The sequence below is a fragment of the Eutrigla gurnardus genome (genome assembly GCF_963514095.1).
Source record: "Eutrigla gurnardus genome assembly, chromosome: 8".
Lineage (NCBI taxonomy): Eukaryota > Metazoa > Chordata > Actinopteri > Perciformes > Triglidae > Eutrigla > Eutrigla gurnardus.
Window position 1 is genome coordinate 11,328,261 of NC_139922.1, and position 19,121 is coordinate 11,347,381.

A 19,121-nucleotide genomic window follows, 5' to 3' on the forward strand; every position below is an offset into this window, starting at 1 on the left:
TATTCCCAGAGTACTAACCTCTGAGAATGTGGCTGGACTTGAAGGTGAGTTGTTTATTTGTGTATGTATAGTGGCTTATGGCATAATTGTCTACTCTGCCTATTGTCAGTGGAGTTGTTGGTATTTTGGCCTGTTGGACAAAATATTTCTCCATCATGTTTTATTTAACAAATCAACTGTGATTACCTGTGTGGTGATAAAGTTCGTGGAATACTACATCTCCAGTAATATGAGCTAGATACCACATAAACCTCATGTTTCATCTGGCTCAACACAATGACTCGTACAAATGATGAAGGGGGAGAGTGGGGGAGAAAAGGGCACATCTGAGGGGTGTGTTTGGGTGTGTGGGTGTACATCCACATCTGCTCGTATACATTAAGTAGGTCATGTTCAGGAAGTTAGGGGGTTGGTTATGATCGTATTTGGGTCAATAGTTCAGACCGATATCGCATATACTGTAAAACAAGTTAAGAGGGTGGGGCTCGCCTAATGAGGTCATGTATACTGCGAAATAGGGGAGGAAAGCAGTGGGCCTTCCGGATGGGTGCCTCTACGGGTCACACTGCACCCTGGGGGACATGAGGGGGGATCAGGGGGAGCGGGGCGAAGGGAAGACCTCCCTGTCTGGTCTGTGGATATGTACACACATGAGCAGACGAGATTTTTTCGTCTGAAGTGGCTGTCACGCTGCCTTGTCTACACGCCAGAGTCAGATTAAGGGCAAATGTAAGATGAGGTCAGCCACAGCTAGAGAGCCAACCTTCACTTTCTGCATCCACGTTAAATGCTAACAAATCCAACAGGCGTAAAACTAAGAATTATCAGGATGTTTGTAGGACGTCACCTCATGTTTTAATTTTTAAGGGATGTTTTCGAGTTTTACGAGACACCATGACCTGATGGAATTGTTTATTGCTGAATATTTACAAAGAAAGCTCTGCACTGAAATCATGTGCTTTATTAACAGACAGGTGATTTCACAGTTGGTTTTGCATCTAAATGTACCATTTCACGACTCAATTAGAGATTTAACAACTCTGGAAGAAGGATGTTGCATTCCTGCTTCATACCAGATTTCTATTTATTCCTTGATACGACAATGTGTAAAAGAACTAATAAACTTTGAACTCAATACTCCCCAAAATGCGTTCATTCATTTCAGAACAAACAACACAACTTTGGACTATTCTCTCTGAAGCAACTCCTTACTCTTCATGTCCTGCTATTTATTTCAAAGCTATTTGGGTGTCCACTTGAGATTTTTCTCAATGATAATACTCTGATGAATAATTCAGATCTCATAGGAAAGGGAACATACATGGTGTCTGCTGGATTTAGTGTCACTCAGCCGACCCACAGAGGAGAGGGACGAGGTCAGAGGTCAAACATCATGAACAGGACCAGATAGATGGGTGAATAACACAAGCATCTGAATCAAAGCCCCAATAAAAATCCACAATCTAGATCAGGGAGAGACGTTCTATTAAAGGCCGTTTAGATGAGGAAAATTATGCCTCAGAGACTCAGAAAGTAAATGAGAGTTGAAGCGACGTGGCTGCCAAGACATTGGTTCATCTATGCATACTTCTCAGTTCTGTGAGTAGAAAATCTTTATTCAAGTTCCAAGACTTAATTTTTCTTTTTGCAAAAACACTGTCTGTCCAAGTCAGTCCAAAGGTTATTGGCTAAATCCTGTTTCAAAGCCAAAACCTGATATCCTCAATCACTGTCTGCAGAGATATGGCCACATATTACTTGCCACGTATAATCCTCCATTAACTGCACTGTGTGACAAAAGGAAGCTTGAAAAGAGGGCGATGAAACACGAGGATATTGGAGAGAAGAGGGTGTAGTGGCGTGTGGAAAGAAGAACTGAAAAGACAAGCATGAAGAAGAGAGAACTATAGTGGAAACAGAAGGGCCGTTGTTGACGCATAGAAACCCTCAACACGTAAGGACACGAACTCTGTCCGAGAGGATCGTCTCTCAACTTTCCCTCAAAAACCTCCAACAACTGGCGTGCTCTACCTCCATCTGGTCCATCCATCCTTCCTTCAACGGTAGCTTTTGAAATCTCCTGTCATAATCTCCCCTCCCGCCGCCTCTTCTTTTTCATTCTTAAGCAGCAGCTGCAGAGAGCCAGGGATAATATTAGCAAGCGATTCATCTAGATCGCTGCTTTCGCAGATAAAGAGGCGTCTCCCTGCGAGCACCGCTTTACTGAAGCCACTTCCCTGTCACATTTGTGTTGAATTTAATTCATTAAACTTTATTGCATGATGGCATCAAAGTCCATGGCCATAAACCACATCTGTATGCCCTACTTATGGGTGTTAAATTTCATTGGTCTAGGGCGACATTAGACCTGATCTAGGCTAAAGGACACAGCTGGAGGGAAAGTATCAGGACATTGATAAATAGGAGCCTATGACTGTAATTTCATGAGCAAAATGAATATCAATGCTGATTCGATTTAGGCTGCAAATAAAGGTCAATTTATCCGGGATGCGCTTGATTAAACCCATTCTTCACCTCCACCTGACCGGTGATATCTTCCGGCGCAGCATGAGCAGAATGCAGCCTCCCGCTGAGCTGAGAATATGCCACATGGACACACTGTAGTCTGTCATCCCAAGCCAGCATCAACACATGCAGCATCCTACTCCAAGAAGCGCCACAATGAGCCCAATGCACACTCTCTCAATGCTCAACGCAGGCTGCAGAATATTTCAAATGGTTTGAATATTTAATTTCCCCAGATTGATAAATGTCATGGTGGTCAATGCAAACAACATCCCCCTTTCACACAGACATGATGTCTTTGTTCCTCGTGGTCTACAGAGAGGACCGGCACACCCACACAAACGCTGAGCCTCGCTAACTATCAAGAGAATGGTTGAAGAGCTGCCGCTGTGCTTAATAGCCAGCTTTTATTAACAGGCTCCATGTGTTCCCCCACTATTCAGACTATGGAGCTAATTGCTGGAATCTCGACGTGAATAGTCTTTTTTTGCTGCTCATTATGAGAGCTCTCTCACTCCCTTCTCCCTCCATCTCTCCTCTCCTGACCTCTTTGAGGTTGAGGAACAGGGAAAAAAGGAAAGTGAGAGAAATAAACTAGATCTGGAAGGAAGAAAAAGCCCCCGTTGAGACAAAGCAGCTTTGCTTGCAAATTGTGGGGGCAGTGCATGTTGGGAGTTGGAGTCTTGCGAGCCTCAGGGAGAAGACTATACAGTATTGGCTGATAAGCTGTTCCACAGAATATGGGTAGTGATTGTGGAAGGAGACAGACTTACTGTCCAACACAGAAATGATTCATTTAAAGAAAACAGTCGAGTCATTATCTGATCAATAGTCAATGCACATTATAGAGAATGCTAGTGCACTTATACAAAGCCTGCTGCCATTAAAACACAGATCAATAGCAAGAAGGAACGCAATGTCATTAGGAATCTTGTCATCTAATTATAGCTCACTTTGCAACAAAAAGGGAATATTCTACTGGACCAGCCAGGTGAAATGATTGTGAATGTTCAGTGTCACCTTCAAGGTTCCCTGTGGAGTTTTAGACCTCTGGTAGTGTCACAGAACTGGTTTTCTATGGGTGGATCATTTATCTTGTGCATGATGCAATGCACTGTCCTACCAACGCAGTCACACTGCACTGATCAACAGGTGGCAACGGGCCAAGACATGCTCCAGCGCACCAGCGAAGGTAGTGGAAAGAAAGCTGCGACCTTGTAAACATGAATCTAAACAATAATGGATTTAGAATTATTACCTTTGCCGATATTGTATGACAAAGTATGAGAGTGTAAGCATAGCTTTTGCTTGTGTACCAGAAAACTCTATAGGGACGTGTAGTGACCGTGCTAATGCAATCTGGGCAATCAGGAGCTGGCAGGGCTGACTATTAGACCTACTGGACCACCATGGAGAAGATGAGATGAGAATATAGTCAGATGGTCTGAAGAAAGGATGCAATGATACGGGAACAGAAAGGAAGACAAGGCTCTAGATTGTGTGAATGACATGAATAAAAGGGCTCAACTGATTGTACCATCATGGGGTTAAACACATTTTTATTCAGGGTGATATTTGGACACAGTCTCTCCCACATGCGTAAAAGCACGGAAAGTTCCTACAATGGACAGGAACTTTCCATTCCTATTAAAATCCCCAGTGTCACATGGCAGAACCCAAAATGGCTAAATCAGACGGGTTCCTCGTCGTAGTGATGCCTTTTCAGTCAAATGGAAAGTAGGGCGCTGCCAGACTGGCACTGGGCAGTCAGCTCAGAAACCAGAGGGGGCACGCATGAAAGGGCTGCTGGAGTCATTAAAGTCTCTAAAGACTCACTGTGACTGGTGCTAGGGATGACAATACGGTGAGCTTTTTATGTCTGGAAAGTTCAGGATTTGCAGATAGATCTCAGAGCCTCTAAGGGACACAGGGGTTTCAGGGGTAGAAGCATGACCAGCCACACCCGTTATCATGTGATGTTTCTTCTCTCCAACACCATCGTGGCTGCACTGACCATCTGAGAGACTGAGTTAAAAATCCTGTAGATCTAGTTGTCATAATATATCTAGAATCTAACATATGGGCAAGGGCTTGCATCATGGGCATTCAGCTGATCGGATCGAAAGAGAGGGTGAGTGTGGCTTGTGTGCACAGATGGCTAACAATATGGGTCCCTGGACCACTTCAGCAGCTTAATCATGAGGAAAGAAAACAGATACACACACAGATCTGTGATTCACCTTAGTGGCTTATAAGCATAGCAGATTGTCTCAATAAAATCGTTATTTTCCAATCAAATGGAGAATAGAAATAGGAGAGGTTGCGAATGTAATTGAAATATGCTTCCTGGCTGGATGAGCATTTAAAACGTTTTCGAAGGTTGTTTAAGATGTATAGGATTATCCATCACTGCTGCACCATATAAGACCATGAACGAATTCCCTCTGCAGGCCAAGCCCTTATTGTATCTTGAGAGCCTCAAACTCTGGAACACAAGGTGCCGTACAGACACAACGCCGTGTGCACATCCAGCCACTGCAGATTGTAAAACTGCGATCATGGTATACATTACATATTATCTGCGGTTGTACTTCAGGTGCAGGCAGATTGATTGCAAGTGTCATTTCAGCTGCTTCTTCCCATAAAGTATCAGTCAGCTGCTGCTCTGGAGTCACGGTATGTACTTATAAGAGAAACATTGCTACACATGCTCTGCTGACCTTGAGTACCACTCATAAATTACTTCTTTTTAACGCTGATGTGTTGCTGTCTGGAAGCCTGGGGCAATTTTAGAGTAATTAGCAACAAATCTGTCATTAAATATTGGCTTTTAATTAGCCACCTAATACGGATTCTCTGCTGAGTTGTATTGTGAAGCACTTACAGTTAATCATTGACAAGACCCAATTAAAAACGATATTGTCCGAGCGGCCTGCCGTTGGGTACACACTTAACGGAGAAATTAATTTCCTCTTTGGCGTTATTTATTATTTCCTCTCTGCCCCATTTCCATGATGTGGAATGAGCAATGTGTGATGACTGTCTTCTGTGCACACACACATGCACAGATATACACACAACACACACACACTGCAGTATTTGGGCATTAGAGGGGATTACAGAAAAGGCTGGAATTAATGAGCTTGTAATTACTGCTAATTCCATCTGCCACCGGGATCAGAGCAGACAAGGGGCCTCGGCTAGTAGTCCAGAGAGAGGACAGAGAGAGAGAGAGAGAGAGAGAGAGAGAGAGAGACAGAGAGAGTTCACGGAGGGAAATAGGAGGTCACATCCCTAAATGGCCATCACAGAGGAGAAACCCTGTTGTGCCTTTGACAGGCAATATCCCTGACAGCTATGCCCTGAGGGTTTAGGACACATACACTCTCACACCACATACACTTCCAATGCACTAAATTGCCACTGTCCCCGGGAGTGAGGCTTGAATTAGCTGTCGAAAGTGTGTGATGTTAGTGGCTGGTGGGAACGGCAGCTTAGCTCAAGGTACTGCTCCACTGAGGGTTACACTTAAGTCAGCCAGGCTTCATATTACTGGGCTTTTAGGTGAGTGTCTGTGCGTGGAAGAATATTGAGGTACATCATTCTTCCAAGGTTTCCTCCAAAAAGGACAGGGACACATTCTGCAAATGCTTCGGGGCTTTCTGGATGAAACGGTAAAGCAGAGAAAAGGCACTCAGAAGAATGAGGAATCCCGGTCAGGAACATGTTTTTCTGGCTGTGGGGGAGGTGGAGATAGATGGGTGAAAACCGTGCGGCTTAAGAAGAGAAGAAATTGCTTCAGTAAAGCAAATGTATCTCTAAATCTCCTCTCTCTTCCCGAACTCCCCAGGGTGGGGGAACGAAGTTTGCTGAGATTTCAACAAGTCACAGCTGAGAACCGACTTGGCTCCGAACTACTACATCCCCATGATATTAAACAGGACAGTCGGAACGGTGGACGGCTCCGAGCTTCATATAAGCAACTTTGAGTGGTGAAACACTCTTGGAAGCGAAAGCTGTGTGACTGTTGATCATACTGACACCATCTGGGTCACCCTGCTCTTCTCGTATTGTAAGTCCCAAAAAGGAAAACAGTAGAAGCAGGGAGAGGTGTGGAGATGATAACTTGAGAGGCACCAAACAAGTTCTCTTGTTTGTATTCAGCACTATAAATTCAAAGCACTGCTGAATAAAAATGGAATTTTATATTTAATGATTTCGTGCCCTTTGTTAAAGGCATAAGAAATTAGGTCAAAGCAAGTTACCTAAAGCGTGGGTCATATAGCTCCTATATGACCCAATAACCCTTGACCCTCCCAAAGAGTTCCTTCCAAAGTCCTTTTCTTCTCTACAAGAGAGCAGGAAGCAGAAGAGGGACAGCACTCCTGGGACAAGGTGGAACAGCCTTTTAAATCACCTCCATAAGTAGTTCAGTCTGGGGTGCAGTGTGGAGCGCTTCCCAGACACAACTCAAGGGCTGAGAGCTGAGGAGGAGCTAACGAGGGGAACCCCGGCACGCAGAGGCCCAGGGTAGGGGTTGGATCCTGGGGTAGAATTTCCTCTGGCCTCCCTCCAGACATGTCAATGACAACAACGTAGAGTGAAATAAGATACAGCTAAACTGTTGGTCTTTGGGAGGGGGAAATGTTGCACGCACCCAAGTTTCATTACTGTTATTAACTACATCTAATTGTGATCGGATGGTATTGATTCTCGGCATAGGATACTGTCAGAGTATGCAGCACAATGTTACTATCTCCCTCCTGGAGACACAGTCATACACACTCATATACTGTACATGCAGATAGGGGAACTATATTAACGAAATGCCTCAGTCGCAACCGAGGGCTGGGGGATGATTACTTTTCCCTCCTCTGCCTTCAACGTTGCGGCCGGCGCTGTATCTTCTGATGACGACAGCTTCTCAGCTAATGCCGCCACTTCATTATGTGTTAATCTCCCAGATTAGTACAGACAACAGCAGTCAGTATGCACATTGCTGGGAGATGTCAAATGTGCTGACCGGCGTGGATCAGTGGATTGTGGGCTGAAGGTACTTAAGAGGCCAAGCTGTGTCCTTTAAGTCAGTTTTTGGGGTTAATAAAGAATAGAGATGTTGAGATGGACGAAAAGGAAAAGACAGAAGTAGATGGTGAAAGCAAGAAAAGTCAAATATGTGAATCAAATGTGATTGCATAGCTTTTTGTTTAAATCAAATCAAGCTACACAAAGAGTCCACAGATCCGATCAGGATACCACCTGCCAAAGGTTGTCCAAACACCAGCTGAACAGAAACGGAATGAAAGGCTCATTGACTGGAGCAGAGATACTCTTTCACTTCTTCTTGCGAAGATAAAAACAGACAACTATTAAAAACACACACATTACGCTGCGTCCGTGGACACGTGGTGGTGACCGACGGGGCCCTGAGGGCGCACCCAGCAGGGGCACGCACCCATCACCTGCTGTCCCTCCCAACACACACACACACTCTGGTCATGCCACTTAAAGTTGTTACAGTGAGTTTGGGAGACATTCCTCGCCCTCGGGCGGCTCAAAACACACACTTCGCATTCCAGCCAGTGTATTCTGGGGTCCCACTCCCAAATCCTCCAACATATGCAAACGCACACGCGCATTCCGTGGCACGAGTGCATGGACACACGCAAACATTGCGCATCCAGAGGTTCGGATCAAACCTAAAGCTGCAGGCTCAACTACTTCTCCATCAGCTGAAACTGACATCCAGAGGTTGTTATTCTCCATGGCCATTCCAGGTTTGGCTTATAGCTTTCTCCCTCGTCCCCAGCGAGCCCCTTTAGGTGGACCGTTGTCCGGCTGTAGGTCCTTCTTTGGCTTTGATGTAACAGAGGAACTCACTAAACCACGGGAGGCACCACCCTATGAAAATATGAGCTCTGTTTGTGAACACAGGCTCCTGTGTCTACAATAAAAGAGTGCATGTGTCCTACAAGAACAGGTTACAAGCATCTGTTGTTTCGCTCTCGGGTCACCCTAATGACCTTCGTTGGCAGGGCAAGAAAAACTTGTTCCCTTGATTGGAAAACATCAGTAGTTGAGAAGTGACTTTTGGCCGATATGACTTTGGCCATTTTGTCCTTCCATTCCCACTGACCTCCCAGTAGAAGAGATTTAGGTGTTTTTGATTGAATATTTTTGTAAATCCCTGATTTGTATTTTCAAAAGCATCTGCACATGTGTTGACGTGTTTGTGTGCCGAAGATGAATAAAACCTGTTCGTGGCTCGTGAGTCATGAGGGTGTGACATCATCGTCGACGGGCCGTTGACCCTTCTCAGTCATCCGGTGTCTGAGTCAGGAAAGTGTATTTCCACAACAGCCTAATCTATCTTTGGCCGTGAGACCTTAACTCCAGCATGAGACAACATTTGTGTTTGTGCGCGCAGTGTTTATTTACTAACATTTTAAAGTTAGAGGACACGGGGGCTGTCGGCCGACAGGTGCCACCTGACTAACCCACTTGTCAGTAGTGTGGTGAATGCTCTGTTTCAATAAAATCACAACATATTAATGAAAACATTATGCATTTCAGCTTTAATTACCATACTGGGTCTCCGGTGAACAGTTAATGGCTGTTAAAGCATTCAACCAATCCAAGCTACGCTGTACAACCCTTCCTACACACAGCTAAAGGACATCATCGACACAAGCTCAGCCTGCATCACAGTGAGCGGTCCGTACATTTTTATTTTATTGAAATAACCTGATAGTATGAGGGTGTGACATATATAAGTGACATCACCGTAATGCAAAATCAGCTATTTGGACGGAGGTTGTGTTGTTATAATCAGGGGTGGATCTAGATCTGGGCAGGCCATGCTGAGCAGGCTATTTGTATGTTCAGATTATAACACACAGGGACAGACAAGTTGATGTTGGATTGCTTTCACTATGACTAATAGAGTTGATCAAATCTTTGTGTTGTCTGGAACTGGTTAACTAATGATTGATGCTTAACATACACACACACACACACACACACACACACTGTGACACGTACACGACTATGTGCAGAGACGCACACACTTCCTTGTGCCACCTCTGGCCTCCATCTTATAGTATATCAGTGGTTTGACAGCGAGTCTGTTTAAGCGCGCGTGTCCAACTAAAACATGCAGATATAAAAAGCCTGGGTCGTTCCTCTGGAGACTCACACTGAAAAATATCTGTGTCTTTGGGTGGATTGGATGGAAGTGAAAGTGTTTGCCTCGGTTGGGTGTGTGTCTAACGCGCTGATATCAGACCACTCTGCCCTAATGGGTTTACACAAAGGGTCGATGAATACTATAGGGGTCAGTCCACCAAAAAGAGCCACGCTGACCCCTGCCACCCCTTCAAACCCGCCCCTACACACACACACACACACACACACACACACACACAATAGAGCAAATCACCTCCACAATGTTTCCTACAGATAACTCAATAATTCACAAAACGTTTCCTCTTTCAGTCTTTAAGCAGAGCTCCATCTCCTCGGTCTTCTCGGACCACCTGACCTACATGAGCCCACGCATACAGACATACAATTAGATAACTAACACGGCGTGGGTATAGAGAAGGCACCGAGGAGGCTTGCTGCTGTTCTCCCAATCACAGCGGATAAATACCGGAAGAGGGGGGCCTTCAGAATGTAGGTCGGCCGTTCAGAATGCGGTTCGGTCCTGCAGCGGATCAATGCGGACACACCCACCTACCCGCCAGCCCGCATGCATGCATACCTGCGCACCGAACACCAGCAAGCCAGTTGTCATCGCACGCCGCTTAAAACAATGGGCACGTCAGCAGACCGTAAATCACAGACACACTTAAGGCGTGCGCGCGCACTTTATGCGCGTACACACCCACATGCAGCATTCAAATCCACAGGCACTTTCACTATTAGCCATTAGATGACTTGCAGTAATGCGTTTCATTTGATGTAGATTCAGGCAGGAAGCTTGCTGCTTCAGTCACCGACATTAAGACCGAGCTGATCCACACATGACTTTGCGCATTGAGCTCTTATATGCTGGGAGACTACAGCTCCAGCTATACGCTCACCAAGAGCCCATTCTTCCCTCAGCGTCTGCACTCAATATCATATAACAAGCCAGTCACAATCATGAAACGTGCCACCGTGCAGCTGTTTGACTTTTATCAATGAGACGCGCTGCTGCGTTTACGCACTGGCTCTGCCGGAGCCCCATTCACAGCGATCAGATAGCGCGCGCGGGCGTATCGCGAGGAGATAATCAAAAGCAATAGCACCGGAGTGTTAATTGGCGTCTCATCCGGCGCCCTCAGTCACACGCAGGCTGCGGTCTCGTCCGTTACCTTGACAGAAAGTGCATTGTCCTCCCCGCGCGCTGCGGCGCCGCGAGCTGCAGCATTTTCCCGTGGAGCACGCGCCCGCTCATTCTTTAACCGTCCAGCTCTCACGCCGCTTTGTTCCCGTTTGGCATATCCCGGAGAGAGAGAGAGAGGAGAGAGAGAGAGAGAATCCACCCGGTGCCTCCCGCCGCTGATTACCGGGGAACCGCCTGTTAGAGTCAGCAGCTTTAACTGACTGACCCACTCCCGCAGTGCCTCCACTCTGACACACTCTCTCTCTCACACACACACACGCTCAGGGAGGGAGGGAGGCGATGAGCAAAGGAGGGAGGCATGGATAGAAAGGCAACACCCCGAATTCCTCCTCCTCCGGCCCCAGCTTCGCTGATCGCGACCAGCTGTGTCTTTTCCCAAAAGCGCATAGCGGCTTTAACGCGCATTCAGCCGCAGGATAAAAAAAACACACACTCAAAAAAACAACGCAGTCATCACATTCTCTTAAGCGACATGTCAAAGACATTTTCACACTTAAATCTCCGCTCGACACGGTTCACTACCAAGTCAACGCGAGGGAAGACTTTTCATTTTGTTTTACATTATAAAACAAAGTCGTTAGACCAACTAAAAGTATGAAAACCACGATGCCAATTTCACTGTTTGATGCATTGGTGCACACCTTGGTACTACTTTGCCATCAGGCACAGTGTTTACTTTACTAATGGTTAATCATTTATTCATGCCTTCTATGCAATAATAAGCAACTCACAACAACAACTTCAAGTTGCCAGGTTGTGATAAATGCCTTTGACTGGGATATATCCCCCTTCAAGATATACTGCTTTTGCTTTTAGTTCTATCCATTATTACAACTATTCCCTTATATTTACATTGAGATTCAGGGCATTTAGCATTCAGTTTTATCTAATGCAACTTATAATAAGTACATTTGTTGGAAGAAAGTGAAACAGTATATCGCTATCAGTACAGTAAGCCTGGAGGCTTCTGGTGAAATGAGTAAATACATGTTAATAATAATGGGTCAGTGGAGCTAATTTGAAATACTTTTATCTGTAACATCATATGTTAAAGTCAATGTTTTGTATGTAAAATATGTGTAATGTTACCTGTCATTTTTTGTCAGATATATATATATATATATTCAAGTAAAAAGTACAAAAAGTTCCTGTGAAATGTAGAGGTTATAAGTATAATGAATACCGTAAAACCTCAGTACCTGAGTTAAAAACGTCCAAACTGTGTCATAAGATAAAAAGAGAAACTTAAAAAATAGAAAATAATATGGGCGTCATTAGAGATAATAACAACATACTGTATATCTATGAAAAATAATAAAACAACAACACTGATTGATACACATTCATGTCTTTCAACAGTCGCCCAGTGTCTTGGGGAAGTGCTGGCCAACAGCCAAACCAACGCTGGCATAAATGGGCCTCAATAAGATGTAATGAAGCAGGGAGGGTAAATGACTCCAGTGTTTCTGTTGTAACCCTGTGTATTGGCTATTGGAGACTTGCAGAGGAATAGAGTGGGTATCATGTATCCAACCCCCCCCCCCCAGCTCTGCCCTCTCACAACCAGTGGTGTTTAAACACTGAGTGGACCCCTGTGAATAGATCTGCCTGTCTTCTGGGTCTGTTCAATAAGTGAATGAAGGGTGAGAAAGAGACAGACAGACACAAGAGGGGGGGTCAAGTTACGTTGTCTTTTCAGTGAAGAAAACGGTGTGAGTGGTCAAGAAAGAAACAACAGATAGAAACAGAGAGACTGTTAAACACGGCCAAGGGGAGGGAAGAAAGAGATGGTTAAAAACACTCTTTTTAAATGCAGAGGGAACAAAGACAGGATTCTTCAGGCTACTGCTCACCCATACTACGCCGGGCCAGGTGGGCAGCGGGCACACTGTGTGTGTGTGTGTGGCGGTCTGATTGGCACATTGGCATGCTGGACTGCAGGTGTGCGGAGCCGTTGCCATAATTGTTGCCTAGCGTAACCAATAAAGGGAAAGGAAAACAGTTTCTATGCGCACACAAACAAACTGACACACACTCGCAATCTCCCTTAAGTCCGCGTGAGCCTTTGCTCTCATTTATGTAAACTCTCATCCGAGTTTCTGGAAAGTGCAGTTGGACGGCGCTCCGAGTCTGTCTGGCAAGGTTCGACTTTGATTGCTGACTCATGTCCAGACATGCTCCGTGTCTCCCACTCTGTTTATTCGCCTCTTCTCATCAAAGAGTGTCTTCTTTTTTTTTTTTGTTCACTGCCACCCTCCTTTTTTCACTCAGTGTCTAAGACCACAGTGTTTGTTTTTCAATGCCCGTGTGTCTGCTGGTGCAGTAGGCCGGTATAATTAGGTGGTGATGTAACCTGTGTAATGACAGTATACAGGCAGGGGTCATCCATACGACCCTGGGAACCTGTCACTCTTCTGCTGATGAAAGAGACAAGCGACCTGGGAAAGCTCATCCCCCTTATCAGACCAGGAACACACACACACACACACACACACACACACACAAACAGATGAACATGCTACACTTGCTAAACCACAATAAACAAACACAAAGCATCCTCCGCACACATGTATAACACTTAAATACTCCTCCTCATAATCACACACAGAAACTTCTGTTACTTCTATTTCTACGATAACATTTGAATTTTCTCTCACAGTCAGGATGTGATTTCTTTTGCCTCATCACTCAGAAATCTCCACACTACAACACTTGCTTTCCTCACTCTCTCCTTGTCCACACACACACACACACACACACACACACACACACACACACACACACACACACACACACACAGACACACACAGACACACACAGACTTTATCTGGCTTACGAAACCAAACCTGTATCTCAACCTCCGAATGTGCACTCGGATATGAGAATTAAAAGGAGCTGTCAACGCACACATTCTTTTGTCTGATTTTCTGGCAAACGGCCTCCTCCCCCAGAGGAAGAGTCAAACTGTGGTTTGTATACCAGCCTGCATGCTCAGTCTAGTAGCTCACTAACATAACAACGGAACCAGGTTTTAAAACCCTGAATGCTGAAAGCATGACCTCACAGTCAAACACTCGGGGTTGAACATCAAAGGGTGCGTCCCATCTGAAAAAGGTGGTCTTGTGGTTACTTGAGGGAACCCTCCTTGTCTGAACCCCCCCAAAAAAAGCATCTAATTAGGCCCTTTGCTGGAGGACAACGCTATGCTTTCAGTCTGCTGAGAATAATATGGAGTGGAGCCGCTCAGAAAACTTGTCTTTCGATGTAAAGCTCAACAGGTTTCTGCAACCGGTTCAGCTTATGTGTCCTGGGAAAATAATGAGGATTATTTTCACCGTTGGAAGCACTGGTGCATACAGGAAAAGATGAGATTAAGAGATGGCGTAATGAGGGAGGGGCCAGGGTGAATGATTGTGTTGGTGGGGGGGCCGAAAGAAAAGTCTGTGACTAATGTCGAAACAACTCCAGAGAATAACACGGTGGGAGTTAATGGGAGGGAAGCAAAGTTAATTTTGATGCGCATTACAAACCCCGTCACACCCCACGGTTAACCCTCTAAAGCTCGTTGGATGTCTGTGTGTGTGTGTGTGTGTGTGTGTGTGTGTGTGTGTGTGTGTGTGTGTGTGTGTGTGTGTATTTGAGGCGGCTTCCATCCAAAAGCTTCATTTACCCCCTATAGAGGACCTAAGCATGCACTTAAAGGCGGTAGAGATGAAGAGGGACGGCGTGAATGAGTGAGAGCACGGTGAGTGAACGGGAATGTGAATGGACCTGATCACTTCCTCAAACGTAATTACAAGGAAGGTGCTCTTAACACTGAGAAAAATGGTTTCAAAATGGTAAAAGGGAACAGAGTTCCCAAATGCACCTAGAGGGTTACACATGAGAAGAAATAGGCTACATTCAAATACCCAACCTGCCACTTGTGGTGCTAGGCCTATACACTAGAGTGTATATTTTATAATTTTCCATTTCTGCAGGTTGTGAGATTTCTGTGGCCGACTCGATGCCATGGAGGTGAATGGAATTACATTTATACCCTCCAAATAAATTAACTAGCGACACCAAGCCTTTCCAGGATACGTGTCCCCCTTATTCATGTCACGCTACGCATGCTAACTTGTTCACATGTCAAAGCTAACTACCTGCTGGTGTTTAGGAGGTACGGTCATTACCATGTCATCCCTTTTAGTTTAGCATGCTAACATTTGCTAATTAGCAAATACAAAGTAAAATATGGGAACCATGATTGAGGATTGTCATTTCTTGTCATTTCTGGAGCTACGCTGCTTTTAGGACTTCCTCCAAAGTCCTAAAAGCAGAAGTGTGTTGACTGAATGATGTCAGTCTATATGGTTTATATCTGCGCTTGTTGGCTTAGCATCGCGTTTCACCATCGGTTGTTATTCTCAGGTCATTTCCCCCCTTTTAATGTCTCCCATAGGTCAGGAGTGATGATATCATAACAAAATGAGATGAAGTGAATTCGGTAAACATCTCCAGGAAGAGCGGGATGGGCCTCGTTTCTTAAAGGAAACGGGGGGAAAGCGGTCATCGGGCAAAAGTCGTGACATTTTAACCTCTGTGAATTAAGAAGAGTCTACTCACACACACACACTGAGTTTATTTTCTTTGCACGCTCATTTTGTTGACATGGTAACACATCCCTCTGAACTACATGGGGGTCTTGCACACACACACACACACACTATAGCCATCATCACCCCCCCCCCCTGTCCTTGCAGTCTGCTGACCAAGTCCCTGAGCTCTCTTATTCTTTTCCAACCCTGCCATAAGAGGAAGCCAGGGATTAGCGGGGATTATGCCATAGCGTCTCCATAGAGATTTACCAGGTCTCAGTCGGGTGAGGGGTGGTGGTGGTGGGGGGGGGGGTCTAGGCAACAGTAGTTGTGGCAGTGGTTTTGGCATTTGATGGGGCCAAGTTGAATGCCGTGGCCTTAAACTGGGAGTATAGTCATATTGGGAATAGGATGTAAACACTAGAAGTTTGAGGAAAAGACAGCAAGGAAGCGAAAACATTTATTTTCTTAACTTCCCCCAAACTTCTCAGTCCAGAGCAGAATGTGGGAAAACCAGTCAGAGGGATGGTTGTAGTTCCCAAGCTCCAATCCAGCACATGTGTTGTTGCTCAACTCCAGCATGTTTCACAATTATGAAATGGCCCGTAGTCAAACTAAACATATCCATGCAGAGTGACAAAAGGTGTGTGCATGTGTGTGTGAGGACACAAAAGGACACTGAAGAAAAAGAAGCACAGCAAATATTTTCTTTAGCAACAGTGAAAGACGCCACTGATGAACTGACAATTACGAGAAAGTCTCATTCATTCTCATTCTCGTGCCTTGTTTGTTTGGACCAAAAGCTAAACTATAAACGATGTAATGTAACAATAGTGAACAAAGCCGGTTGATAATTAAACTGTGGTTCAAACAGCCTCAGCAAACACAAAAGAATAAAAGAAATGTACAAAAGGACAAGGTGTCGAGGGGGTTTCAAGGACCGCAAATCCCCCCGCAGCCCCATATGTTACTCAGTGTTAAATCTTTTAATGTGTTTGTGCATTCGTGTGCACGCCTCTGTATGTGTGCGTGAGTGCACGTGTGTGTTTGTGCCACTTTGGCACACAAACAGATTAATGTCATTATTGTTTGTCAGCAGCATATTGCTGGAACAGCTGGAGACGATTACATCATCCCTGAGACAAATCGCCAGGCGGATAAATAATAAACTTCAATACAAACTCAGCTAGGAGTTATGAACTAAATGATCCTATAGTGTGAAGTTTGGTTTCACGCTTCGTTAACTCAGAATAAAAGGGAGCGTAGGCCGCGACGCAGAATGTCAAAGTAATCTCTGTATGGCTCTGTTCACATATGTCATGTGAACATGTCGAATGGTGCGTATTAATTAAGAAATTATGTGTGTGTGTGTGTGTGTGTGTGTGTGTGTGTGTGTGTGTGTGTGTGTGTGTTCCCCCTATAGTGCTTTGCCCACACGTGTTGGAACAAAGAAAGAGCACACTCCTCCGCTCAGTCAACTTGCCTTCATAATGACAGGAGAAGTAATCGATTACACGGAGCACTGAGCAGGAAGAGCCACGGGAGAGCAGAGGCCCAGGGAGGAGCAGGGAGGAGCAGGGAGGAGCAGGGAGGAGCAGGGGGAGGAGCAGGGAGGAGCAGGGAGGAGCAGGGGGAGGAGCAGGGAGGAGCAGGGAGGAGCAGGGAGGAGCAGGAGGAGGAGCAGGAGGAGGAGATAGGAGCAGGGAGGTTTTTGGTTTTAAAAATCCCTTTATTTACAGTTTTCAGGAGAAAACATACCACTGTCATCACTTCATCATTTGAGGAGCAGGGAGAGGAGGAGAAATGAGCAGGGAGGAGGAGAGAGGAGCAGAGAGGAGTACCATCTCTGACATGTCTTTACAGACAGAGAAAGAGACACGTTGTGAGAATTTTGATGAAGAAGTTTTAGTACCATACTGGTAATTATTTACAGCTTTTAGTTCCTTAAATCAGGCTGTATTAATAACACTGCTGACCATTCCCAATGTGTATAGTTTCAGATTTCTTTAATATGTCTGTTGGGTTTACTTTTCGGCTGATTTCTGTAGGATGTGTGGGAGCGTTGTGGAAACAAACCACCTACGTATCAGCTGTGTGCTCCACATCTGACTGGACACCGCTAATTAAATAGGCTAAACATGCAAAATTACTCCTAAGAATAAACTGAACCTTCAGAGTTCAACAGCAGTATCAAAGTAAAGAGTGACTTACTTTGATACAGACACACACACACACACACACACACACAGACACACACACACACACACGCTTCACCTTTGACCTTTTCATTGCATTGGATTTAAAGCATTTAATCTCCTTTGAGCTCAATTATACAAACTGTATGTCTTTTTTCAGCTGTATCTGACAGTCATTAATTACAGTTTTTCTTCTCTCTCTTTTCTTCCCCTCCAACATCTTTCATACAAACTAATTGTCATCTCAGCTCATGTTGTGATGTGTGTAAGACAGGAAGAGAGCTATGCAGTTTTTGGGGAGGGATCTGTAAAAGCCCTTATGAGTCACAGTCTATCGATCTGGCTCTTTGCAAGAGGGAAAGCCTGGGTGTGTCCACTGAGGATCACATCAAGAGGATGTGTGTGTGTTTGTATGTGTGTATGTGTGTGTGAGTGTGAGAGAGAGAGGGGGGGGGGGGGGGGGAGTAAGTGAGAGAGCAGATCCATCACCTGTAACATAAATCTGATCCAGATGTGGGAAAATAAATTAATTAATCGCATGTGTCAGCCTGCATTATGGTGTGTGTGTGTGAGAGAGAGAGCGAGAGAGAGAGAGCGAGAGAGAGAGAGAGAGAGAGAGAGAGAGAGAGAGAGAGAGAGAGAGACAGAGATTCTAGTTGTTGGCCAGTAGATGGTGTCAGAGTACAACATTGAGCTTGACATGAGAGACACTGCTCTGTTCCTCCACACACACACACACACACACACACACACACACACACACACACACACACACACACACACACACACCGTGGTCGTCAGTAACTACCCTGTCCCACTGGAAATAAGGTTTAGACTAAATGACGAGGTCCAGGAGTTCCTTCATTACAAGTGTTTAGGCATCGATACGGTCAGTTATCGGCCTCCAGCGTTTGCCATTTAGTGGCAGGCATGAGGTTAAAGTAACAACTGATGACACCAAAGCTAATTCCAGCCATCTTTGTGTTGAAAACAGATTACTTCTTATTTAATCCTTCCTCTTTCTGTTTCAGTTCCCCATGTGTGCTGGATGGACCGCTCACTTCTGCTTTTCTAGAAAGTACACCGCATCAAACCCGAACACTCAAACCAGCAGAGTCCGAGAAGCTTAGGGGAGCTCAGTGTGCCCCGCTCCAAACAAATGTTTTCATAATTCAGACGTTTAGTGCAGTGAACCAGCTTGTCTCACAGCGTAGTCATGGAGACTGCGCCATCACCAACGTGATTTCGCAGAAGACGCCATGAGCTCAACCAAGATTGAGCCCATTATTACCACTCCAACAACAACAATGGCAATCAATACCGACCATCAAGCACAGATGAGGCTCAGACACATACTCTGTGTAGACCTCGGACACACACAGATCCACATGTTTAGTAGAGCCTTTATTCTCCCATTCTGAGCAGTATATA

The 19,121-nt window shown here is 45.1% G+C and overlaps 1 protein-coding gene across 5 annotated transcripts in view; it reads right to left on the bottom strand.

Moving 5' to 3' along the window:
- LOC311017263 (neuron navigator 1-like) overlaps positions 1-19,121 on the bottom strand; it is a 71,003-nt gene that overhangs the window by 23,312 nt on the left and 28,570 nt on the right. The window lies entirely within an intron of this gene.